General features: G+C 40.6%; 1 long non-coding RNA gene across 2 annotated transcripts; it reads right to left on the bottom strand.

The window, feature by feature from the left end:
* Window positions 1–10,289: 10,289 nt before the first annotated feature.
* On the bottom strand, window positions 10,290–13,585 carry LOC107831507 (uncharacterized). 2 transcript variants are annotated; one of them, XR_001658386.2, is made up of 4 exons: window positions 13,157–13,585; window positions 12,533–12,602; window positions 11,221–11,342; window positions 10,290–10,524 (listed from the first exon to the last, which is right to left on the bottom strand). It is a non-coding gene; the product is annotated as an uncharacterized LOC107831507 (long non-coding RNA). The 2 variants fall into 2 exon arrangements; XR_001658385.2 differs by having other exon boundaries at window positions 10,290–10,511.
* Between the last annotated feature and the right edge of the window lie 13,879 nt (window positions 13,586–27,464).

Genomic DNA, 27,464 nt, shown 5'->3' with positions numbered 1-27,464 from the left:
TTATGATACTTATTGAGTGAATTAGGTCAATTGTACTTATACTACACTTTACACTTAATTGTGCAGATCCAGGTATTGGTACCAGTTATCAGTAACATCATTGCTTTTTGAGCTGAGAATCGAGATATGAGGTAGAGATGCATTTTTTGCTCGCAGTCTTGGCTTGTTTTTACTTATGTACTGTTGGTTTTAGTCCAGTCAGTATTTTTATATAGTTTTAAGACTTGTATTCTATTCTATAGCTCATTACACCGTATCTACCAGTTTCTGGGGCATTTATCTTGTGTTAACGTTATTTTATTACATTGAGATTTTAGAGTTTACGCTATTTCTATATATTTCCGTTATTTTGGTTCTTTATTGTTTTGTTTGGCTTGCCTTGCAAGTGTGTTGGGGCCTATGAGGATGGGTTGGAATTTTTGGTCGTGACAAGTTGATATAAGAGCCATAGGTATTATGAGTCATTAGTAAGTTTAGTAGAGTCTTGCAGATCGGTACGGGGACGTTTGTACTTATCTTCTAGAGGCTGCCGAATGGTTAGGAAAACATCACTTTCTTGTATTCTTGTCGTGCAGATATTTTTTATTTCCAAATTTTGTACTTGACTCTTCTATTCTCTCATAGATGGTGAGTACACGTGTGACCGGATCAAGCAGACAACCACCATCCCACCAGTTAGGCCGCAAGAGGCCGGGGCCACGGTTGAGGCCAAGGTGTGGCTCGTACTACGGCTAGACCTGTAGAGACACCAGTTGCTCCAGCTCTAGAGCAGGCAACAGATGTTGTAGAGTTGATGGGACCAACTCAGGCAACAGTAGTGCCCTTCGTTATTCCTAGCCTTCAAGAGACCTTAGCCTAGATTTTGACAGTGTGCACGAGCCTGGCTCAGATAGTCTTAGTTCCAGCTACACAACTACTTTGCAAGCCGGGGGAGGTGCCTCGATTCCTGCCTCCCGTACTCCGGAGCAGCTAGCTATTGATCACCAGGCACCTGGTGTTTTGCCAGTTTAGCTAGTTGCTACCTCTCGGGCCGAGGCTGGTCCCCATATGAGTGATAAGGAGTAGAAGAGATTGGAGCATTTTGGGAGGCTTAAGCCTCCATAGTTTAGTGGAATAGAGATGGAGGATACTCTGGATTTTATAGATTGGTGTTAGTGGATTCTTCGGACAATGGCTATTCTGGACACCAGTGGGGTTTCATTTATTGTGTTTCAACTGACAGGGAAAGCTTACCGTTGGTGGCAGGATTATAAGTTGAGCTTGTCAACTAAAGTAGCGCCACTTACTTGGCATGAGTTCTCGGTTCTCTTCTTAGAGAAGTTTGTCCCATACACTTGTATAAAGGAGTTGTTTAGGCAGTTTGAGCAACTACACTAGGAAGGTATGATAGTGACTCAGTATGAGATGAAATTTGTAGAGTTGGCTTCTCATGCGGTATGGTCATCCCCACTGAGATGGAGAAGATTAGAAGGTTCATTGATGGCCTCAACAATGTTTGAATTTCATTATAGCTCGAGACGTTGTAAGGGATGCCTGGTTTGAACAAGTGGTCGAGATTGCTAGACACTTAAAGCTAGTTCACTAGTAGGAGCATGAATGTTGGGAGGCCAAAAGGCCTCGCAGTTCAGCTATTTTCAACAGTGCCTCATCTGGAAATCAGTCTAGTTACAATAGAGGTCGTTCTTCTAGACCCATTCAGATAGCTCACCATGTTCCTCGTGGTTCTTTAGTTAGCCACAGTTTCTACAATGCAGATCAACCTCAGTCATCATTCAGTGCATTGTTGGCACAAAGTTCTTACCGTGCTTCATCTGCCCAGATCTCTAAAGGCAGTTCTTTGGGCTATCAAGGTCAACAGCCTTTTAGGAGGGGTTGTTATGAGTGCGGGGACTTGAGTCATCGCAAGAGATATTGCCCTAAATTATTGAGTAGGGTTCAACAACCAAGTTCTTAGACTATGATTTCAACACCAGCAGGTACACTGCCCGTACAACCAGCTCAGGGTGGGGCTCAGTCAGCTCGAGCCTGCCCTAGAGGGGGAGGTCGATCAGGTGGTGGTCAGGCTCGTTGCTACACATTTCTATCTAGGTCAGAGGCAGTTGCTTCCGATTCCACAATCATAAGGGAAGCTTCAATATTATTGAATCCTGGTTCCACTTATTCATATGTGTCATCATATTTTGCTCGTTATTTGGATACGCCACATGATTCTTTAGTTATGCATGTTCGTGTATCCACACTGGTGGGTGATTTTATTATTGTAGATCGTGTGTATCAGTCATGTGTGGCGGCTATCGGGGGATTAAAGACGAGATTTCATCTCTTATTGCTTAGCATGGTTGATTTTAACGTAATTTTAAACATGGATTGGTTGATACCATGTCACGCTATTCTATATTGTTACACTAAAAATGTGGCATTGGTGATGCCGAGGTTTCCTAGGGTTGAGTGGATAGGTTGCCTGGATTATGATCCCAGTAGAGTAATTTCATATTTGTAGGCTCAACGGATAGGCGAGATGGGATGTCTGGATTATTTGGCCTTTGTGAGAGAAGCTAGTGATGATACTCCTACCATTGAGTCCATTCTAGTAGTGAGAGACTTTCCAAATGTGTTTCCTGCAGATCTGCTAGGAATGGCATCCAACAAGGACATTGATTTTGGTAATGATCTAGTACCGGACACTCATCGCATCTCTATTCAACCGTATTGCATGGCACCAACGAAATTAAAAGATTTAAAAGAAAAACTTCAAGAGTTTCTTGATAAAGGATTCATCATGCCCAGTGTGTCGCCTTGGGGTGCACTGGTTCTATTTGTGAAGAAGAAGGATGGTACTATACGGATGTGCATTGATTACATGCAGTTGAACAAAGTTACCATTAAGAATAAGTATCCTTTACCACGCATTGATGACTTATTTGACCAGCTTCAAGGTGTGAGGGTCTTTTTGAAGATTGATTTGAGCTCAGGGTATCATCAGTTGAAGATTCACGTTTTTGGTATTTTGAAGACGACATTCAGGACCTGTTGTGGTCACTACGAGTTTCTTGTGATGTCAATTGGGCTAACCAATGCCCCAACAACCTTCATGGATTTTATGAACAATGTATTCTAGCCATATCTTGATTCTTTTTCCATAGTATTTATTACTCATATATTGGTGTACTCATGCATCAAGGAGGAGCATGAACAACATCTGAGGATTGTACTGCAGAATTTGAGGGAGAAGAAACTATAAGCTAAATTCTCCACGTGTGAATTCTAGCTTAAATTGGTGGCGTTATTGGGACATGTGGTGTCTAGTGAGGGGATCAAGTTAGATCCAAAAAAGATTGAGGTTGTTCAGAGTTGGCCTAGACCGTCTTCAGCTATAGAGATTCGCAGTTTCTTTGGTTTGGCAGGTTATTATCGCTATTTTGTGGTGTGTTTCTCATCCATTGCTGCACCTTTAACTAGATTGACCCAAAAGGGTGCCCCATTCATGTGGTCTGATGAGTGTGAGTAAAGCTTTCAGAAGCTCAAGAGTGTCTTGACCACAACTCTAGTTCTAATTTTGCATTTAACATCGGGTTTATATACAGTTTATTGTGATGCTTCACGGTTTGGCATTGGGTGTGACTTGATGCAGGAGGGTTGGATGATTTCTTATGCTTCGCATCACCTGAAGCCTCATAAGAAGAACTACTTTGTTCATGATTTAGAGTTAGCAGCCATTGTTCAAGAATTGAAGATTTGCAGGCACTATCTCTACGACGCGTCGTGTGAGGTATTCATAGATCATCAGAGTCTTCAGTACTTGTTTAAGAAAAAGGATCTAAACTTGAGGTAGCAGAGGTAGTTGGAGCAATTAAAAGACTATAATATCACCATTTTGTATTATTTCAGGAAGCCCAGTGTGGTGGCCGATGCCTTGAGTAGAAAGGCTAAGAGTATGGGTAGCCTTGCATGTATTCCAGTTGGTAAGAGGCCTCTAGCATTAGATGTTCAAGATTTGGCCAATCGGTTTGTGAGGTTAGATATTTCGGAGCCCAGCAAGATTCTTGCTTGCATGGGTTCTCAGTCATCCTTGTATGAGTTCATTAGAGCGTGTCAGTATGACGACCCTTATTTACTTGTCCTTTAGGACATGATGCAACACGGTGATGCTAACGAGGTTGTTATTGGAGATGATGGGGTTTCGTAAATGCAAGGTCAGCTTTGTTGCCCAATATAAATGGGTTGCGTAAGTTGATTTTTGAGGAGGCCTATAGTTTGCGGTATTTCATTCATCCGGGTACCACTAAGATGCATTAGGATTTGAGGAAGGACTATTGGTGGAGAAGAATGAAGAAAGATACAATAGAGTTTGTAGTTCGATGTTTGAACTGCCAGTAGGTAAAGTATGAGCATCAGAGGCTAGGCGGTTTGCTACAGAGATTTGAGATTGCTGAGTGGAAGTGGGAGCATATTACCATGGATTTCATTGTTATTCAACGGACCTTGAGGAAATTTGATGCAGTGGGTTATTGTGGACAGACTGACCAGGTCTGCACACTTCATTTCGGTCATGACTACCTACTCTTCAGAGCAACTGGCTCATATTTATGTTCGTGAGATTGTTCATCTTCATGGCATGCCAGTGTCTATTATATCCAATCGAGGCACGTAGTTCACATCACATTTCTAGAGAGTTATGCAGCGTGAGTTAGGAACACAGGTCGAGCTGACATGCTACGTGCCTGTGTTATGGATTTCATGGGTCATTAAGATCTTGGAGGATATTCCATGCACTTGTGTAATGGATTTCGAGGATTCATGGGCTCAGTTCTTGCCACTTGTAAAGTTTGCCTACAACAACAACTACCAATCAAGTATTCAGATGTCTCCTTATGAGGCCTTATACGAGAGGTAGTGTTGTTCTCCAGTTGGTTGGTTTGAGCTGTTAGAGGCTAGGTTGTTGGGCACTGATTTGGTTCGGTATGCCTTGGAGAAAACCAAGTTTATTTAGCATTAGCTTCATTCAGCACAATACAAACAGAAAAGTTATGCTGATTGGAAAGTTCATGATGTTGCGTATATGATGGGGGAGAAGGTGTTATTCAGAGTCTTGCCCATGAAGGGTCTGATGAGGTTTGGGAAGAAGCCAAGTTGAGCCCTCGGTATATTTGTCCTTTTGAGGTGGTTGTGAGGATTGGAGAGGTGGCCTACAAGCTTGCATTGCCTCCTAGTCTATCGGGTGTTCACCCCGCATTTCATGTTTCTATGCTCCGGAAGTATTATGGTGATCCGTCACAAATTTTGGATTTTAGCACGGTTTGGTTAGATTGGGATTTTACATATGAAGTAAAGTCGGTGGCCATTTTGGATCGGCAGGTTCGAAAGTTGAGATAAAAGAATATAGCTTCAGTGAAAATTTAGTGGTGTAAGGCCTCGTAAAATTTCACCTAAAACCTGATGTTTCATGCTACCAAAGTAGCCTTATGTGTTGGTGATTGTAGAGATTCTTCGCGGTTTTTGGGTTGAACAGTGCATTGGGGAGTTGAAGAAAGTTTTTGGCATAGTAGGGCATTTCTATGGTCCACTATACAATCGCATAATCACTTTATGGGCTGCAGAACCGCCGCATACTGAAGCAGAAAAATGGCCAATTTTTGAGGTTGCTTTGCGGTCCATTATACGGCCGCTTAACCATTTCACGGGCCGCACAATCCATCGTAGACCCATTTTGAAGATTTTCAGACGGGAGTTTTGTGGTGCATTATGCAACTGTAGAACTAGTCTATAGACCGCAGACCCAACCTGAACAACCCTATTTTGGGACCTTTTTCTTCGGTCCCCTTTGCAGGCTGCATACCTATTAGACTGGACCGCAGACCCGACTTCGTAGAGTTTATGTTTGCAAAATCTCACCCGATCCCACTTTTATAATAACAACTTGGGGTTTATTTTGGCTGGTCCTAACTAGTATTTTTGAGAGAAGAAAGTGGTCTAGAGTGAGAAGGGGATTCCTAAGCTAATTGTTTACCAATATTTGCTCAAGTCTTGAATAATTCACAAGAAAGAGTCATAAGGTCTTCATCCAAGAGGTAAGGTTCCATACCCTAGTCTTCAATTTCAAATTTGGGGTAGAAGATGGTTAATGGGGTGTGTGATTCTTGGGTTTGAGAGTGTATCTATGCATGCATGTACAATCATGAGATGTGGGAAGGTGGTTGAGCTCAAATGGGTAGCCCTTAGGTTGTGGGGTGAAGAAAATCCACCATAGGATAAGCTAGAAATCATAATGCCCACCTAGTGTTTGATAAAATGCTCAAATGAGTTGGAACCATGAACTCTTTCCTAATTTGTGTTCAATTTTGTTATATTTCTAAATAGATCGAAGTGGCTAAGATTTCCGAATATTGTAATAATTTAAGGAAGCTCAAGGCGAGGTATGTTGGTTAAACTTCTCTCTTAGAATTAAATCCCATGATGTTCATGTAAATTCTGAGTTGTTCATTTTAAACTTGCTAATCCGAATAAGCTTGGTGTCAAGAGATAGTTGTGTATATATATATATATATATCAAAATGTGTCCCGCATATACTTATAATATTTTGTTGTTCTTCGGGAGCGTGTTCAAAGCATGAGTCATGTATTAAACTGTTGTGACCTCAAGTCAAGTTCAAATGGAAGCTGATATCTGAAATTGTGTAAGAAATCTCCAAGTGCCTAACACCCTAATTTGCTCACATGTATATTTAAAGTCTTTTTGAAAGCCTTGTTTTTGATTATCCATGATGATATTTGAAAGCGGAGGAAGAGAGCTTGAAATATGATGTGCAATATTGCGTTTTCGTCATTGGTGCCAATGAAATGAATGATATGTAAAAGATTATTAAATGTATGGTAAATCCTTTAAATAATAAATTTTTTGGGAGTATTGTTTAGTCACAAAGGAAGGGTAGGTCAAATAACCTAACCCCGAAACTACACGTGCTGGTGTAGGAGTGATTGAGGGGTAATATCCCCGTGTTAATGGGATTAGGTTGTCTCCCCTTATATGGGATGATATTGATGTATTGAAATGTTATCCCCTTAAATGGGATGAGATTATTGCTAACGAGATGTGATATGATGTCGACCCACACGACATTATGGTGAGACAGCTTAGCCGATCGGACTGAGATCGGACGCCATGCTGCGCATATGTTGGTATTGCGAGTGGATGCCTCGGGGTGAGATGCCTTATCCGATCGGTCTATGATCGGACTCCGTGCTAAAAACACGGTTGTTTATTGGTGCTAAAGATTTCCTAACTTAAAAATGTTGAAACTTACTTAAAATTTACCTTTCCCCTAACTTGACACCTTGATACTATTTGAGTCTCTTATTGATTTCATGTTTCCTTCTCTGTTTAATTTTTCATACTAGTACTATTCCATGTGTACTAACATCCCTTTTGTCGGGGGCGCAGTATCTTTAATGGATGCAGGTGGTTCCATAGCGGGTGGTGTTGATCCGTGATAGCAGCACACCCTCTCCTCAGCTGACTTGGTGAGCCCCACTTCATTTCGGAGTCCTGAATCTCTTATCCTTTGTACATAGTATTTTGAGGTATAGTTGGGGCCTTGTTGTCGGCACTGCCGTAGCACTCTTTTTTTTTATGTTAGAGGCTCCGTAGACATAGTGTGGGTTGTATCTTATTTTAGGAAAGTTAAACTAAAAGTGTTGTAATTGTATCACATGTTACACTTTAAACTATGAATGTGCAATATATTTTGAGACATATAAATGGGGTAACCAATGGTAAAGAAATGGTGTTGTTTATGTGATATTCTTATTATCTAATTATTGAAATGTATCTTCTTTTTTATTCTTGGGAGAGTCGGGTAGACGGCATTGTGCAGGCTTGCTCTACCAGTATATCTCAGTTGAGTGCCGGTTGCGCTCCTCGAGGTCGGACCGTGACAAGTAGAGAGGCGATCCAGTCGAGAAGGCTACTCGGGAGACCAAGCGGGAGATGTAGAGGATTTATCTACACTTATTAGAGACTCCAGGTATGATTCTAGACCCATTCTAGGATGAACGTTTGTTTAAGAGAGGGAGAATGTAACGACCCGGACGATCATTTCATGTTTTATAGCCCCGTTTCCCTATTTATCGATTTGTCTATTTTCATTTCTGGTTATGTGACTTTTCGGGGTGGTTGGTTTGGTTTCAAGGCTGATTCAGAGTGAACTGTGACACTTACTCCCAAGGTTGGAAGCTGAAGATGGAAGAGTTGACTGGAGTTTGAATTTTGTACAGACGACTCCAGAATGGAATTTGATGGTTCTAATAGCTTTGTAAGGTGATTTTGGACTTAGGTGTATGTCCAGATATGGATTCAGAGGTCCGTAGGTTGGTTTGAAGTTTTTTGGCAAAAATTGGAAAGTTGAAGGCTGAAAAAGCTGAGAGGTTTAGCCAAGAGTTAACTTCATTGATACCTTGTTCGGATTTTGGTTTCGGGAGTTGGAATAGATCTATTGTGTCATTTATGACTTGTGCACAAAATTTGAGGGCAATCAGAGTTGGTTTATTATGATTTTGGCATTAGGTTTAGAAGTTGGAAGTTCATTAGTTCATTAGGCTTGAATCAATGTACGATTCGCATTTTTTGTGTTGTTTGATGTGATTTGAGACTTCGAGGGAGTTCGTATTGTGTTTTAGGACTTGTTGGTATGTTGGGCCCGGGTGGGCCTCAGGGGTGTTTTAGATTGTTATCATATCATTTTTGGGCTTGGTGTGATTGCTGGAGCTTTTGGCTTCTGGTGATTTCGCACTTGCGGTGTGTATGGCCGCAAATGCGGCACGACAGGTGTGATGAGATATGCGTAAATGCGTAGAGAAATGGAGGCTGGGAATACTGCAGATACATGTGCATTTTCTCCCGAAGAGGATCCACTTCTACAATGGGAGGTCCGCAGATGCGGAAAGTGGTTGGTTAGGTATGGATTGTAGATACGCTAGCTTGTCTGCAGGCGCGAATGCGTAAGAGTGAATGAGTGACCGTAGAAGTGGTCGCGTAGGTGCGGAACATTTACCGTAGGTTTGCAAGGTCAGAAAGTTAATGAAATTTCCCACCTACGATAGTTGAGTCCATAGGTGCAGCGTCACAGGCGCGACTTTGAGGGCCGCAGATACGGGATCGCTGGGCAGAACCTTTTAAGGCAAGGGTTTGGTCTTTTCTTCACATATTTGGAATTTTTGAGTTCGGACTAGGATGATTTTGGAGTATTTTCCACCAATATTGAAGGGGTAAGTGACTTTTAATCACTTTTGTCAAGAAATGTTGAATACCCATTGATTATCACACCTAATTTTCATGAATTTAATATAGAACTTGGGGACTTTTGGACTATGTTATTGGAGAGTTAAATTTGAGGGTTTGAGGGTCCATTCTTGGTTGGAATTGGATGATTTTGGTATGGTTTAACTCAAAATTGAGTGGATGTTTAGAATTTGTGAATTTGTCAGGTTCCGAGGTGTGGGCCTAGGGTTGACTTTTTTAGTTGAGTTAAAGATGTTAGATTTGTCTTTTGGAATCACTTCCTCTTACTTTTATTGATGGTATTGCATTACTTTTACTAGATTTAGATTGCCAGAGGTCGATATGCGTGGGAAGGGCTTGTTAGAGGAGTGATTTGACTTGATTAAGGTAAGTATCTTATCTAAACTTGGTTGAGGCACTAGTTGCATTAATTATTTATGATAGCTACGTGCTATAGGTAAGCATATGTGTTGGGTTGAGCCCATGTGCTAGCACTGGGGTATTTATTCATGCTCGGTATAATGCTTAGGCAATGCTATGCCACTACAACATTTTATGCCTTTAGCCACCTTCAAAAAATGTGGCCTAAACTATCCAAAAGTATGGTATTTGATTAAAGGCCACATTTTTTTGACTTTTGGCAACGTTTTTGTGGGGTGGCCTAAGCTAGCGTAACCTTTTCCTTAAGGCCATGCTTTTCAAGTGTTGCTTTAAAAGCCACGCTTTTGAAGCGTGGCCTATATGATACAAGGGCCACGCTTTTGGCACCTCATAAGGCAACTATTCTTTTCCTAAAGCTACATATATGAAACGTGGCCTTTCTTATCTTATAGGCCACATTACTTAAGCCTGGCATTTTTATTTGGCTATAGAAAAAAATTTATAGATATTTATACGAGACACAATTTGTGATTTATTAGTGAAATCTTTTTAAATCATATTTATTTCAAGCATATGTATTATAATCTTACTTCAATGGTCTCAAGCGCTAAATTGGCTAATAAATCACTTAAAATAATAATTCATATGTATATATTTGCAATAAACTTTTAAAAATAAACATATTTATTGTAGTACACATACTAACAAGGAAATATTTAAAGATGTATACTAGCAATAAACTCTACAACGTCCAATATATTCAAACATCACAATTGTTCCAAAAGTCTTCAATATTCACTTCAATAGATCAAATTGACTTGGGGCCACCATTTTAAATTACATTATCCGCAATTTCCTGCACATTCAAACTAAAATTAAAATTAGAAACAATATATAGTATGTATTCATATAGTATCATGAATATACAAGACCATGGATTGAAAGAACTTGACTAACTAGCATAGGTTTCCATTGGCTCTGTTACAGTTGAACAAATAGTGCACAACCTTTGTAACATTTGGATCGAATAACTAATGCTCAATTATTAGCCCTTGAACATCAGTTAGCTGCTCCAAATATGAAAGGAAGAAGATTCAATCAGTTGCATTTTTGTATTGCCATCAGCACTTTCTTTGGTGCTCGTGTGATGTTTTCACACAAGCATAAGAACCAGAAGAAAGATGCTTTCAGATATCTCTGTCATGTCCATAACAGGAAGACAAACATATGTTCATACTTTACGTGATGAGTTATCTCTTCATTTCTCCCAATTCAATTTGACCACTTTCCCATCTCAACATTAGTAGATACTACCTATGCTTTCTTAACATATTTTCCTTCAGCTACTCATTCTTTCAGTATTTTAAACTATATTATAGACTCCTTTTTTATTAGGATATATTATAGACACTTCTCTATAGAATTCTAAACAACTAGTGTCTAATCCTTTATGTAAACAAGAAAAACGATCAAGTTTTGCATCGTACTATCTAAAATCGACCAAAAACTAATGTAGTATGTTATGGTAACTCCAGAAAATAACTTGAAATAATGAAAATAAATACCTTTTCAAGAATTGTACATAAGTTGAACTAGAGGAATGTAGAAGATTTTGGCCTCACATAGCTCGTTCACTACTCGCATGTACCGGAGAATATACGTTAGATTAGATGCACCTTGCTTTATCCTGTTTAATCCAACAGGCAATAGAAATCACCAAACCAAAAAAATGCACCAGCTAGGCTTAATAAGAACGTAGGTACCAACGATAATGGACCATAACCATGTATAAAAATTTAGACCAAACATTAACTGATTGATTTTGTTCATTTATAGGGGTGTTCTTCTCTTTGAGTAGTCAAAACGTTTCATAGAAAGCGACGATAAAAAGGCAGTATATTATATCCATGTAGCTGTATAAGGAGAAATTTTTTACAGAGGTGAAGATTAAAATATAGTATATTTAATCTTAATCTGCATATAAATAGAGATCACCGTGAGTCGATATGCCATGTGATAGACTTTCTATGTGAGTTCAAAAGATTGGATTGTGATTTCAAGGATAGAATCAAGATATTATCTTACTATATATGCCTTACATTTTTTTTTTCTTTTTCCATCATTGATATGGATAACAAAACACTTCACAGAAACTATAAAATTTGAGCATAAAAGATATTACTAAGCATCCTTTGATTGTATGTCAGTTTTCTCTAAATCTCAACTTCTTCGAAGTTCTTACTCTATCCATTTTCTAATTGATTTTCCTTCATACCTAAAACATGTTTTATTCAATTTTGTAGGTGTAACTTTAGGCACCATTCTTGTTTCCACTATTATTCTCTCACTTTATCAATTTAGTTTGACAATTAAAAAGGAAGAGAGGATCAAGTTACACTTCAAAGTTTTTAGAAGACTACAAGGTCACAAGACCAACTAGATATTCTTATGCAAATATTTAAGAAAATAGATGATTTTAGTGAAAACTTAGGAGAAGGAAGTCATGGAACTATTTAAAAAAGATAACATTCCAAGGAAATCTATGTTGCAGTAAGAGTCCTACGTGATTCCAAGGGTAAGGGAGAGAATTAATCAACTACAATCATTATATATCAGGATGAAAATAGTAGGAAAAGCATCCTGATTCCACTACTGGAAGTGATCAATCTCTGAGCTCAGGCTCTTGTTTTGGCGAAACAAAAAAAATATGTAGTCTTTTTGTTTACAATGGACTTTCAATAATGATTAGACTGGAAGTTTACAATCGAAAAAATGTAGTCTCTTTTATTAGAAGTTTATAAACTTCTAATAAGATCATTATGTAAACTATAATCATAATAATAACATGACTTCTATGGATATAGTGTATACTATTACCTTTCTAAAGACGGAATACCCAAAGTTTGAATGCCCTGGTGGATTATATATTTGCTATCAACTACTCACCCTACAACAATTTCAAGTTCCACACAAGAGTTAGATATAAATCAAGTTTTCTCCATAAGAGTAAGATGTCCCAACTGTTTAGGTTCATTCCACAATTGCAATGACAATCTGGGGGTAGCTTGGTTGTCAAGTTTTTTTTTCCATATTATTAAGTTCAAATCGCTATATATTTCCAATCTTCTACCATATATTGCACCAAATAGCTTGTTGAACTAAAATTCGCTTATAAGTAATCAAGAATTTTCAAGAAAGCCTTTATCAAGGCTGAAACCATCAAATTACTATCTTGACTTACATTAAGTTTTCTCTGTTGGAGAGCTGTCAAACCATTTTGCAAGGCCATTTTAAGTTATCATGTTCCATAAAAACTCCACAGTATATAAGATATAGAACTTTCAGTTCTTGTAATAAACATTACAGACAAATGACAAATTGACAAACAAATGAAAAATATAACTAGAATAAAAAAGGCATTCCCTTAAGAAGAAAAGGAATTCCAGAGAATCCAAATTGCAAACCCACTAAACTGAAAGGAAATTTTTAAAGAAATCTTACCTACAAGTTTTTGGGAGATGAGATCAGCCCTAAATCACGTCGAAATCCCCAAACTAGCGTGCCGATGAAATCCATCTCAAAGCTTGCAGATAGAATCGACTTGTTAACTTGCTGATGAAATAGATGGCCTTAGAACACATGCCAACGAAGACATAACAACATAAAACAACATAATAGAACAATACGCATACGACCAGAGAGCATCTCAAGAAGAGACAACCTAGATTGACTTTCTGATTGAATCGATTTCTCGTTGATGGAATTAGAACTTTATTTTTGCACAAAAAGAGCGGTGATATCACTCAAAACTTGAGTGCTAGTAATATCCCCCGAATTGGCATTCTGAATAACAAGAGGAAAGAAGAAGAGAAGCAGGGATATTTGCCTTCTACTATCTTTCCCCCAAAAATATCCGCTCCTGGATTTTAGCGGGGTAAATTGTTTTTGTCACAACCCAATTTCCGAACCCGATCCTGATGGCACCTCTCGTGAAGACAAGGCCAGCCATACTAAAACGGAACACCTCTTTTAACCAATTAATTATTATAAACGGTAATAAAATATAATATAATATCTATAAATTGCAGAATTTACCGATAATAACAACAGAAACCATCCCGACACAGCCCAAACCGGGGTGTCATAAGTCATGAGCAACTAAGAAATACAGATACAAGTCTACCGAACACTAAATCCGATACAATAGTTCTAAAAACATGAAAATGATAAGATGAGGGAGGCACGAGGTTGCGGACGCCAACAACTACCTCGTAGTGTCTGAATCACTGCCTGGACTGGGAGAATCAGAACTCAGGAACGGACTCTGCGATGCCTGAATCTGCACACATGGTGCAAGGAGTAATGTGAGTACTCCGACTCAGTGAGTAATAATTATAAATAATGGCTGAAAGTATGAAAACACTTTAAGGCACAAAGAAATTCCATATCAAGCAGTAAAATCACTTAAGGCAGTAAATCAGTGAAGAAATCAAATGAAATCCCTTTTAAAACAAGTAAAACAGAAAATTTTAACAGGTAAATATCAAGTAGAAATCCGCCCCTCGGGCACAGTATCAATCTCTTAGAATAGTATCAGCCCCTCGGGCTCACTCTCAGTACAATATCAGCCCCTCGGGCTCAGTATCAATCACTCAGAACAGTATCAGCCCCTCGGGCTCACTCTCAGATCATAATGGGTACCCGAGTTCACTGTGGGTGTGCAGACTCCGGAGGGCCCTTACGGCCCAAGTGCTATATCAAGCCATCTCGTGGCAACATCACTCAGCACTCGGCCTCACATTACTCGGCACTCGGCCTCACATCACTCAAGCCACCTCGTGGCACATAAAGTATCTCAGGCCCTCGGCCTTATATCACTCAGCATATCCTCACATATGGCCCTCAGCCTCATTCAGTCCGAAAATCATCACAAACCCCTTGGGCATTAGTAAAACAGTAGTTCTCAGCCCAAAATATGATGTAGAAATATCATTTAAGTTTCAAATCAGAGTAAAAGTGGCTGAGTTTGTAAAATAGTAGATATCAACAGGACTAAATTCAAATAATAAGTCAAGCAGTGAGGAAACAGTGATAAAAATTCCCGAAGGGTCCAAATAGTTGGCACGAGCTCAAATATGGCAATCAGCCTAAATCATGATGATAACAAATACATTTCAGTCAAATACGCGGTAAAATCATCAATCAGGACGGACAAAGTCACAATCCCCTGTAGTAAAAGACCCCACGCTCATCATCCAGCGCGTGTCTCACCTCAATATAGTACTACGATGTGCAATCCGGGATTTCAAACCCTCAGGACATAATTTACAATAATTACTCACCTCGAACCGGCTACAACTCTAGCTCGCGACGCCTTTGCCCCTTGAATCGTCCTCCACACGCGTCGAATCTATCCAAAATCAAAATGAATACGTCACAATATGCTAAGGAAACAAAACCCAAGCGAAAACAATCGAAAAATATCAAAAATTCCAAAATTAGCAAAACTAGAGACCCGGGCCCACTTCTCGAAACTCCGAAATTTTCACATCATTAGATTCCTTATCACCCCACGAGCTCACACATATCAAAAGTTCTCAAATCCGACCTCAAATGGTCCTTCAAATCCCAATTTAAAAGTTCAAAATCCCAAGCCCTAGTTCTTCCATTTTTAGCTTAGGGTCCATTAATTTCTAAGTTAATTTCACACTAGAATCACATTTTAGGTTCAAAAATCTTACCTCCAATCGATTCTCCTTGAATCCCTCTTTAATAACCTTCAAAAAGCTATCAAAATGCTCAGCTATGGAGGAAAAATGAATCAAAATCACGGATGAAATGTTTAATAAACTTTCTGCCCAGGTCTGACCTCCCTTCTTCGCGAACGCGGTCAACACCTCGCGTTCGTGAAGCATAAAATTTCGTTGACCAACTTTTGCTCTACGCGAACGCGTCAACCCAGTCGCGAACTCGATGCTTCTACCTCCTATACCTTCGCTAACGCGGATGACCTTACGCGAACGCGATGAAGAAATTACTTGGACCCCAATTTACTCTACGCGATCTCGAGTTTCCTCTCGCGAACACGATGCACAGCTTTACCACCCTCGCGAACGCGGCACCTGTCTCACGAACGCGGAACCTGCCTCGCGAACGCGAAGGCCAAACCATCACCTCCCTCAGCAGACTCTTCGCGAACGCGAAGAACAATTGTCTGCAACTGCTGGAATTGATTTTCTACAGCTTCCCAAACTCCAATTTGGTCTGATTGACCACCCGAAACTCACCCGAGGCCCCCGGTACCTCAACCAAAAGCACCAACACGTCCTAAAACCTCATTCAAACTTGTTCCAATCATCAAAACACCTCAAACAACACCAAAACCATCAATTCACATCAAATTCGGGCCTAAGTTTCTAAAAGCGTCTGAAATGCTTTCGACCAAAAATTCAACCAAACCACGTCCGAATGACCTGAAATTTTGCACACACATCACAAATGACATAACGAAGCTACAACGATATCTCGGAATGTCATTCCAACCCTCGGATCAAAATTTCGCCTATCAACCGGAAATCGCTAAAATAATAACTTCGCCAATTCAAGCCTAATTCTACACCGAACCTCCAAAACCAATTCTGATCACACTCCTAAGTCATAAATCACCTCCCGAAGCTAACCGAACCATCGGAACTCACATCCGAGCCTTCTAACACATAAGTCACCATCCGGTTAACTTTTCCAACTTAAACCTTCTTAAAAGAGACTAAGTGTCTCATTTCTTACCAAAACCACACCAAACGCAAACCAATACACTCGACCATATAAAACACAGATAACGAAGCATAAAGAAGCAGAAATGGGGAAAAACAAAGCGGTAACTCATGAGACGACTGGCCGGGTCGTCACATCCTCCCTAACATAAACAAACGTTTATCCTCGAACAAGTCAAGAAACATACCTGAAACCTCGAATAGGTGAGGATACCTGCTCCGCACCTCTCGCTCGGTCTCCCAGGTAGCCTCCTCCATGGGCCGACCTCTCCACTGTACTTTTATTAAAGCTATATCTTTTGACCTCAACTTCCGAACCTAGCGACCCAAAATAGCTACTGGCTCCACATCAAAGGTCAAATCATCCTCCAACTGAATCGTGTTAAAGTCCAAAACATGAGAAGGATCTCCAATATACTTCCGGAGCATAGAAACATGAAATACCGGATGCACACTCGACAAGCTGGGGGGCAAAGCAAGCTCATAAGCCACCTCCCCAATCCTCCGAAGCACCTCTAAAGGCCCAATAAACCGCGGACTCAACTTCCCTTTCTTTCTAAATCTCATAACACCCTTCATGGGCGAAACCTTCAGCAAGACCTCCTCACCAACCATATAGGATACATCTAGAACCTTCCGGTCCGCATAACTCTTTTGACGCGACGACGCTGTACGAAGTCTCTCCTGAATCACCTTCACCTTCTCTAAGGCATCCTGAACCAAATCTGTCCCCAATAGTCTAGCCTCGCCGGGCTCGAACCAACCAATTGGAGATCTACACCGCCTCTCATACAAAGCCTCATACGGAGCCATCTGACTACTCGACTGGTAGCTGTTGTTGTAGGCAAACTCTGCAAGCGGCAAAAACTCATCCCGTGAACCTCCAAAATCAATAACACACGCATGCAACATGTCCTCAAATATCTGAATAGTACGCTCGAACTGTCCGTCCGTCTGAGGATGAAATGTAGTGCTCGACTCCACCTGGGTACCCAACTCTCTCTGCACGGCACTCCAAAACTGTGAAGTAAACTAGTACCTCTATTTGAGATGATGGAAACTGGAACACCATGCAACCAAACAATCTTCCGGATATAAATCCGTGCCAACCGCTCTGAAGAATAGGTAGTACACACAGGAATGAAGTGCGCGGACTTGGTCAGCCTATCCACAATCACCCAAATAGCATTAAACTTCTTCAAAGTCCGAGGAAGTCCAACCACAAAGTCCATAGTGATCCTCTCCCACTTCCACTCGGGAATAACCATCTACTAAAGCAAGCCACCCGGTCTCTGATGCTCAAATTTTACCTGCTGACAGTTGAGACACCGAGCTACAAATCCCACAATATCTTTCTTCATTCTTCTCCACCAATAGTGTTGCCTCAAACCCTGGTACATCTTAGCGGCACCCGGATGGATAGAATACCGCGAGCTATGGGCCTCCTCCAGAATCAACTCTCTAAGCCCATCCATATTGGGCACACAAATCCGGCCTTGCATCCTTAACACACCATCGTCACCGATGATCACATCTCTGGTATCACCATGCTGAACCCTGTCCTTAAGGACTGTGAGCACGTGATTTTTGTTTCGCGCGACAATCGCTCCAAAAGAAATAAAAAATAATAACAATTGGTCCTGCTGTACAATTTTTGGATTTTTACATGGCACTTTGTTAATTATTTATGATTTTTTGCCCATTTTATTTTTATTAAAAAACAAAATACAAAAAATGTATGTGTCATGCATAATTTGAACCGTAATCCGGTTGTTAAATAGAAAATCATAAATAGGCATCTTTGTCCGTGATTTTGTTCTTGCTTGATTTTACCTGTTTTAAAATATTTTAAGGTGTGTGCAAACAATTGTATTAAGTGTTTATTTAATTTTAATTTGATTTACTTAGGTTTTTGTTTTTAAAATATAGAAGAAAATAAAATAATAATAAAAAAAAGAAATCTTTTCGGACTTGGGCCAATTTTAAACAAATTGGCCCAAACAAACTCAGCCCAAAACCCATGTGCAACCCAGTCCAGTCCAGCTGACACCAAGGACGTCCAAACGACGTCGTAATGGTTGAGTCTGATCTGAGCCGTTGATCTCTGAATGATCAACGGCCAAGATCACCCCCCCATAACCCACTGATGACCCCGACCCGTTTCCACCCAGACCGACCCAAACCCTCTAAAGATGAAACGACACCGTCCCCTATCAGCCAAGAGATCCTGACCCTTCATCGCACCCCATCCAACGGTTAGGAATCAACCCCTCACTAACTATATAAACCCATAACCTTACCCTGCCCCCCCTATCCGAACCCCAGCTTTAGGTCACCTTCGTCCTCATCCCCTTTCCCCTTCCAAAAACCCTAGCCGCCCCTGTATCCTTCACCATGAAAATCGGCGGCACGGACGCCGGTGACCCCACCCTTAACACCATAGAACCCCCTTGCCATCCGGAACACGGATCTGTTAACCACGTAACTCGAATCCCTTCCCACCTTCTCGAATCTTCGTTTGAAGATTCGAGTCGGAACTTGACTTACACCGTTTAACCCCAGTTTCACACCAGACACTCCCCAGACCCCCCTCGTGACCAAACCATGCTTGGTTTGGTCCGAATCTGATCAGGGAAGCATGAATTCCAGATCTAATTTTTTGGAACCTTAGGGTTCCTCGTCACTGGTCCATATCCGTTCAAGCCGAAGAGATTAAGGTCTAATGGACCTTAATCGAAGTGTTTCTCATCTGAGAAACACTTCGATTAAAGTCCGTTCAGCCTTAAGAAAGGTCTGTTCGAATCCAAGTAAGATTTTGATTTTTCGGGGTTTAAGGTAAGTTTTGCTTTCTTTTCTTTATTTGTTTTGGTTCATCTGATTGTTTTAAAGGTCTGTTCATGTTTTGTTTGTGTCCCTGAATTTTATCAACTGTGCCCTGTCCACTTTGCCTGAACCTCTGTTGTTTGATTGAGTCTTTCTATTGGTTCTGATAATGTGTATGTAAGTGTTGTGCAATTAGCTATTTTCAAATTTGAACTGACTAATTGATTCCTCGAATACCACTTTGTTTAGTCAGTATAATTCAAATCATGTGTCGATACTGTTAAATGTCTGATTTTTTGCTACGATTGTGCATGTTATGATTAATATAGTCGAGTCGACATGTGTCGTCAATTAGTTTCAATTGCCTGAACAATAACAAATCGATTTGCTTCTGGACACATTTGTTTGAATCGATTAGGAACTGAGTTTGTTTACTTATAGTTGTTAATCTGAATCAGAAATGTAAAAAGGAATGTTTGTTTAACTTCTGAATTGGAGGGCATGTGCACTTTCTGCACAACATGTGCATTTGTGCACCACAGGTGCATTTGTGCACAGCCTGTGCCCTGCATAAGGGCTTTTGAATAAAATAATCGACAGCACATGCTGTCAGATATATTCTGCTGCCCATTACCCTGCTTTAGTTAAGAAGTATTAAACCTCTTTCAAAAGGGCAAGTCTGCCAGGGAATATGATGGGTTTCTAATACTTAAATATCTAAGTGGAACTGAAAAGGGGCAGCACATGGGAGGGGTATCTGATTAATCTAACAGGCTGTAAAAGGGGTGATGTTAAGGCTTATAAAAGGGAGGCACATTGAGAGATAAGGGGATATACATAGACAGAGGGAATTGTTAAGAAAAAAAAGATAGAGAGATCTGATATTAGGGGGACAGATATAAGAGGGAGAGGAGAGAGCTGAAATACATACATATTAATACACACAGAACATATAGGAGACAGAGAGAGGAGAAGAATACTTCTGATATTAGGGAACACACATAGGGAACTCAAACTGGACTGGGGGTTGGGATTTTCAGAACAGATAGAGAGAGGTTAAGAGATAGAAAGCATACAGTCCACAATCAGAAACTATTTCTTCCTATTGTTGTTTGGGTTTCATTTGTTCAATCTGTTCAAATCAATTCTAATTCTTTGAAGTTCCAATTGAGTCAACTAGTCGAGTATTTTCATTGGTTTACTACTGGTTTTGGTCTGCCTGGAGTTCTGTTTCCACCACACTGTGTGCTGCTTCATTTGGCTACTTTCTCTTCAACTATAGTTCCATCCCTTGCAATAGAATCTGCTCTGCTGTGTTGTTTTGATTGCTGCTGTTACTCTGATTCCTGCTGCTGCTGATCTTCCCTGTTATTCTCTTCTTCCTCTTTGCATTTCAGCATTCCAGGTACACATTTCAAGTCCCATATTGATGTAACTGAAACAGTTTGAAAGCATGAAATGAAAAAGGTTGAAGAAGTTCAAGTATTTGTTGTAATATTCATGGTACATTAACGAGTCTGTAAAAAATTGATTAGTTTATAATTCAATAGTGTGAAAGTATGTACTGATACTCGATTGAGTTTAGCCCTTCATGTTAGTTCGTCAGTTGTTTGTTAGTACGGGGTACGTATACTCCGACCTTGTACAATGTTGTTTCTGTTTCATTTTAGTTTTTTTTTTGGGTTCCATTAGGCAGTACATAGGGTCACATTCAAAGTCCCATTGGTAACAATATCTAGTAGCTAAATCCTTTAATCTAGCCTAAATAAGTTTAGTTAAGTTCAACTCAAGAAATGTTCGGATTAAGTGTTATATTTCGTTAGCTCGTATGCGATTTCTTGTCAGATTAAAGCATTTTTCTATTAAAGTATAATGTTTTCTTAACTTTGTAAATAATTAATCATAAGAATCCGGATCAGGTCAAAGCATATAATTAAATTAGCATGTACCTTTTCTTTTTAATTTTAGGGACAAATGTATTAGAAATGTAGCCACTTTAGGATATCCTTTCTAAAATAGAGACGAGCCTCGCCAAATAAAAAATGCAAAATTGCGGGGGCCCTCGATAAATAATCATAATAAATATTTAGAATTCAGGCTAGGCCGTTTAGTGAATCTCATGGCCTTCTCAAAAAATAATAACGCGTTAGGCTCTTTAGGCGCGACTTAATTAAATCATATTCTTAAATTCGGGTGCACATTGATGTGACCCAAATCCAAATCTCAACGAAGTCAAAATGTGTTGACAATCACGGGCGCATTGATTGTGACATGGTTCGAGATGCATTTTCACGACGTTGCAATTCTATAAAATAAGTGATAATGATAAAAGAGGTTTAAACTTAATAAAAGCATGTAAGTCATAACATTGTATTTAAGTCAGATATTTAGCCATTATAACAATTTAAGCGACCGTGCTAGAACCACGGGATTTGAGGGTGCCTAACACCTTCCCTCGGGTCAACAGAATTCCTTACCTAGAATTTCTGGTTCGCAGACTTCATTTGGAAAAGTCGAAAATTTCCTCGATTCGGGATTCAAGATAAACCGGTGACTTGGGACACCAAAAGCCAAACCTTTCCCAAGTGGCGACTCTGAATTAAATAAATAATCCCATTTCGAATATTGTCACTTAAATTGGAAAAAACTCCCCTCGCGCATTTAACCCTTCGAGGGCGGGCGCGCAAAAAGGAGGTGTGACAGCTCTGGCGACTCTGCTGGGGATGTTTAACCCAGAACCACTGGTTCAGGGTTCAAGAATTCGAGCTTAGAATAATTGTTATATTTGGCTTTATTATCTGATCTTTATTACATGTTTTTGCATAACGTGCTAAATTTTGTCTTCTACCGCTTTGATATTATCTGAACTGTATATAAACTGTACCGAAACCCTTCTCTTCTTACCTCCGGAGAGAAGCTCGCTGGTCGAGACTCCCTATTCTGTTAGTGTCAATACCTGAAATAAGAAAGAGGTCGGACAAGTTACAAAGCCGGACGATCTCGCGGGTCCCCGGTACGTAGCCCCCTCCTCGATTCGAGTTGTCCTGCTCGGGTACACAGTCTAGAACAAATGCCCAGGTTATAAACCTAGTATAACGAAACTTCATGCCGGATCCCTAGTAGGAACGTTTATTTGCATCATGTTGCATTTGACTTAGGGGGCTCAACACAGGGGTTGGGTCCGTCTAGGACAGGCAACCTGAAATGAAAAGACCACCCTGCTGCATCCTATTTGTTTTGCGCATTTATTTGCCTCGGTTCCGCATGCTGACCGGTTTTGAAAAAAAAAAGAAGAAAAATAGCGGCATAGGGAGATAATTACTTATTTTGGAAAAATAGAACCAATGTCCGAGTAGTGTCGAAACCTCGCCGGAATTTCTTCTAAAATATATATATATATAAAAATAGATTGTCTTCTAGTTCGATTTAAAAAAAAATATATAAAAATTTTCTTTTATCATTTTCAAAATAAAAAAAAAAGAAGGTATTTATTTAAAAAGTAAAAAAAAAAACGGAAAATTCATAATTCAAAAAAAAATGTTGTTTCTTTTGTAGTACCCCTTTTATAAATTCAGACTAATAGTCCAAATATTTCCTAAAAAAAAAATAATAATAAATATTTTCTTTAGTCTTTATCTCTTTTCAAAAATAATAAAAATACGTATTCTTGATTTCTAGGTTTATTTGATTTTCTCTATTCATGATATGCCCGAACTACGCCGGTTTGATTCTCACCGGATGTGAGATACGTAGGCAACCCTCGTCGGGTTCAACCCCATTTTGCTAAAATAGCCAAAATAAATAAATAAATAAATAAATAAAATGTATTTCAAACTTTAAAAAGAGTCGTAAATAAATCGGGTGATGCTGTTTTGTCATAAATAGCCGAATGTTCCCGAAAGGGACGCCGGAAGGCTGACTTTACATAAATAGCCACCTTTGGGTCTTGTTTAGTATTTTGTCCAGTTGACCCACACGGCCTTGAAATCTTCGTCCTCAAAGTGTTTAAAGGCCGTGTTCAAAACTTAATCCCTTTTGTAAAATATTTTTGAGTCAAAATCATTTTTGTTGAAATCACCTTAATAAATGTGCAGGATGAGCACGATGCAAAATGAACATTTTTCAATAATGACCAAAATCCCTGTCAAGTTACGGCTATGGTGGAATGATCTAGGTGCTGAAGGACAAAATGAGGTCAAGAAACATCTGAAAGGTCTTGTGGGTTTGTTGGAAATCTAGCCTCGGGGAGATATCATAAGAGCTTTGGTTACCTATTGGGACCCGGCGCACAATGTTTTCCATTTCTCTGATTTTGAACTCACCCCGACTTTGGAAGAAATGGCCGGATACATCGGGAATACTGAACTTCCCTTGAGGGAAAAATACTTGGTCGCCCCAAGAGTCGTCACGGTACATCGGTTCCTAGATTCATTGAAGATACTTAGAACAGTCCACAACCCGGATCTGGCAGCCGGATTTTGTACTCCATGCTTCATATATGATAGGTACGGTCATGAGGGGGATTCAATAATCCAATCAACAAACTGTGCAGCAAAGGAGTTTGTCAGAAGTGGGACAAGCACAGACGGGTAGCGTTCATGATGATGTTCCTAGGCCTTCTGGTATTTCCAAGGAAAGACAGAAACATTGATTTGAAGATATCCGGGGTCGTCAGCACTTTACTCACGCAAAGTGACAGTACTCTCACGCCTATGGTGGTATCTGACATCTTTCGAGCTCTTACAGCTTGTAAAGCTGGGGGAAATTTCTTCGAAGGTTGTAACTTGCTCCTACAGATATGGATGACCGAGCACCTCTGCCATCATTCCGAGATTTTGAGCCATGGTTCCCCGGAAAAGACCTGCATAGAAGAATCTTACACAAGAACCAAAGAGATCAGTTTGCCCAAAGGAGTCCTGGCATGGACCTCGTTCTTTCAAGCTCTTACTGCCAGCCAAATACAATGGACGTTGGGATGGTTGCCTGTTGATGAGATCCTATATATGTCTGCAGCTAAAACTCATTTCTTACTGATGGGGCTTAAGAGCATTCAACCTTACGCACCCTGCCGAGTTTTGAGACAGTTCGGAAGATGCCAGACAGTACCTCATGAGGAAGATCTTAGCACTCAAGTAGTTGAAATAAGTCCTAACGGATAATTCCCAGAAGCGAAGATTCGCCAAATCTGGAGTGAGTGTCAATATTTGAAATCAGATACTTGCGTGCGGGATCGAGCCAAAGGAGAGACGGCGCCAGGTTACCTTGCATGGTATAGAAGGGAACTTGAGCATGAAAGGCCAACTAAGAGACCCCACATCCGGAGTTTCACCAATTCATCGCAAAGACAGTGGGATTGGTTAGCAAAGGAAAGAGGCTATTGCGCCGAAATCAGCAGGTTAAAGCAACAAGTGGGAAGCTTGAAATATGAGCACAACATACAAGTTGCTACCAATCTGGGAGAGCGGAACAGGTTAATTCAGGAAAACGAAATGCTCAGAGCCCAGATCAAACAGATAAGGGTGGATGCGGATAAACAGCCAAGGCGTCGATCAGACGAGCAGCTGATAAAAAGGCTAAAAAGTGAAATCAGGGAATGGCAAAATGGTTTGGAGAAATCTGAAAACGTCATAGCAGAGCTCAGGGCACAGTGGGATACAAGAGTAGATGAGCATCGCCGATACCTGAATCAATTGGAAGGCGACCACGAGAAGACTATTGCTAAAATGAAGAGAGAGATGGCTACACTTGAGATCAAAGCAGCTAATCAGGCCAAGGATTTCCAAATTGAGAGCAGATACTGGTACGACTCAATAGCCCAGATAAAGTTGGAAGTACGGCGACTGAAGCATCAGCATATACAGGATGCTCAAGTATTCAAGATATGTAGCGATCAGATAAAACGCCTACTCATAGAGAAAAAGCAAACCAGAGATAGGATCAAGGCCATTGCCCATGCCATCACCAGACGATGTCTACGATGTGAGAACATGTCTAGCGTTACCATCCTCTCGGCAGTAATGGGTTATGTCAAGCAGACTATGCATGAGCTGGAGCAACTTGAGAGGGATCTCACGCCTAGGACCGCGGTGAGGCCGAACGATGCCCCGCGGACACCAATTTTCAAAACCATAATGCACTCATAGGTCAAATCTGTATCTTAGCATCTTCTGCTTGTTTTTCCCATCAGGGTGATTTTTAGTCTATTTTGAGTCTAGGTTTATTTTCAAAGTTCGCTTTTTCTTTTGCAAAATGTAGTTTGTAATAGACCATTTCAACAATAAAGAGGTTGCTTCTTTTACGCTCATTTGTGTTTTTCGAACTACGTAATGATCTGATTCACGTAGGCATCGTGATACGTAGCAATCCTCATCGGATCCGGTCGCATTTCTTTTACTGCAAAATAAAAGAAAAAAAAATAAAAGAAAAAAAAGAAAAAAAGAAAAGAAGGGGAAAAACTAATAAGAGGAAAAATGCCGGAATGACGCATGCTCTCGTAGCAAACATATAGTAATCCACTTAACTGTATAGGTGCATCATGCCCAACGTGAGATTAACTATCTGTTATTTGCTACAAATTAACCGTGCGTTTGTCGTTGAGTATTCCAGGGTTTTGAAAAGACGGTTGGTTTGGTGAAAGTCTGGCCTCGCACTCATACTTCACGAGGTCAAGGAGAAGTGTTCAACTACCTGTTGTTAGGACCAGAAGCAGTACTCACACTTACTTCACCAGGTCAAAAGGAAGTGTGGAAATGTCTTCAGAAATTCCATTGCAAACAATCCCTGTTTCCGAGGAAAGCTCGATCTCAGCCGTCCTCACACCTGAATCTGCAACTGCGGAGGAAAATAGAATCCTACGGCTCCGCATGCTGGAAATGCTGGACGATTGGAATAATGGGAAAGAGCCGCCAAGTGTCGTCCCCGGATTCCCTGAATTATTCTCCAGGTCAAGTGGGACTTCTAATGTCCCCATAAATTATCCTGCTACCCCATTCGGGTACCCAGCCACCTCAGCCTTCTCTGCTGGATCGCCTTCTGAGCCTCATCCCCGAATGTCATCCACTGATGCAAGCATGAACATCTTTACTGCATCACCTTGCCCGATTACGGCACAGCCTACCACGTACAAGCCAAGCTTTGACTCATCCTCTTTTACATTCCAAGCACCATCGTTCTCAATGGAACCAACTAGGTTCGCTACCAGCACTAATCCTCTACCGCCTCAGTGTGAGCTTGCACCCGGGCAAGATCAGAACCCCAGAATTGCAGAACAAAATGAGATTGCCAAGAGAATGAGAAGCCTTGAACAAAGTTTGAAGAATATGCAAGGATTGAGCAGACAGAAGAGCGTCTCTTACGCCGACCTATGCATGTTCCCTCACGTGCCCCTGCCAGCGAGTTTCAAGACCCCAAAGTTCGAGAAATATGATGGGCACGGTGACCCCATTGCACATCTTAAGAAATACTGCAACCAATTGCGGGGAGCCGGCAGAAAAGAAGAACTGCTAATGGCATATTTTGGGGAAAGTCTAGTAGGGATAGCCTCGGAATGGTATATGGACCAGGAAATGTCCCGATGGCATATATGGGATGATCTCGCCAGAGATTTTGTGAAACAATTCTAGTATAACATCGACATTGCGCCAGACCGAAATTCGCTGTCGAATTTGAAGAAGAAACCTTCAGAAAGCTTCAGGGAATATGCTATTAAGTGGCGCGAACAGGCGTCAAGAGTGAAGCCTCCCATGGATGAAGTGGAAATGGTCACTACTTTTCTCCAGGCTCAAGAATCTGACTATTTCCAAAACATGATGTCAGCCATGTGTAAGCCATTCGCGGAAGCGATCAAGATTGGAGAGATGGTAGAAAATGGTCTGAAAACAGGTAGGATTCTGAGTCAAGCAGCCATAAGGGCAACCTCCCAGGCCATCCAAAGCGGGTCCGGAGGAATGACCAGAGGGAAGAAGAAAGAAGAAACAACTATGGCAGCCTCGGAAGCAAGGGAGTATCGTCATCCCAGGCCCCGTTTCCCGGAAAGAACCCCACAACACTATTTCCCCCACTCCAATTTGGCATATGCTCATCAACCTTATATGGTCATGAATGCCCAACCTTATGCCCATCCACCACAACAAGCCAACCGAGGCCCAGCTCCACCTCCCAGAAATCAGCCTCCTTACCGCAACCACTATAACCCACAACCCCCGCAGAATAAC

This window comes from Nicotiana tabacum, chromosome 6 (genome assembly GCF_000715075.1).
Source record: "Nicotiana tabacum cultivar K326 chromosome 6, ASM71507v2, whole genome shotgun sequence".
NCBI lineage: Eukaryota > Viridiplantae > Streptophyta > Magnoliopsida > Solanales > Solanaceae > Nicotiana > Nicotiana tabacum.
Note: the sequence above shows the minus strand (reverse complement) of the source record. Positions and strands in the feature narration are given on the sequence as shown.